The sequence below is a fragment of the Rhagoletis zephyria genome, unplaced genomic scaffold, assembly GCF_001687245.7.
Source record: "Rhagoletis zephyria isolate East Lansing unplaced genomic scaffold, Rhagoletis_zephyria_1.1 Rzeph_scaffold_02600, whole genome shotgun sequence".
Taxonomy (NCBI): domain Eukaryota; kingdom Metazoa; phylum Arthropoda; class Insecta; order Diptera; family Tephritidae; genus Rhagoletis; species Rhagoletis zephyria.
This window is the reverse complement of record NW_016159684.1, coordinates 73742-74013: the sequence shown is the minus strand read 5'-3', so window position 1 is coordinate 74013 and position 272 is coordinate 73742.

Here is a 272-nt window from a genome sequence, read left to right as displayed (position 1 = left end):
AGATACATATTTAAGGGCCGGTTACTCAATGTCTGGTTAACACTAATCGGAGGTTAAACATAGTTATCGACGTTACCGAATCCCTGTTGTATGCATGGAGTCGAAGACGTCGATAATAGTGCTGCAAAAACATCTGGGGTGTTCACAGTTCGTTCCAAATAGTGTCTCAAAATGTAGACGTCTACATTTTAAGACGTTTTCCAACCGTAAAATCTGTGGTGTTGTTGTTTCCCATACAAAATTGGAAAACGACGCCGTCTACATTTTGTCAC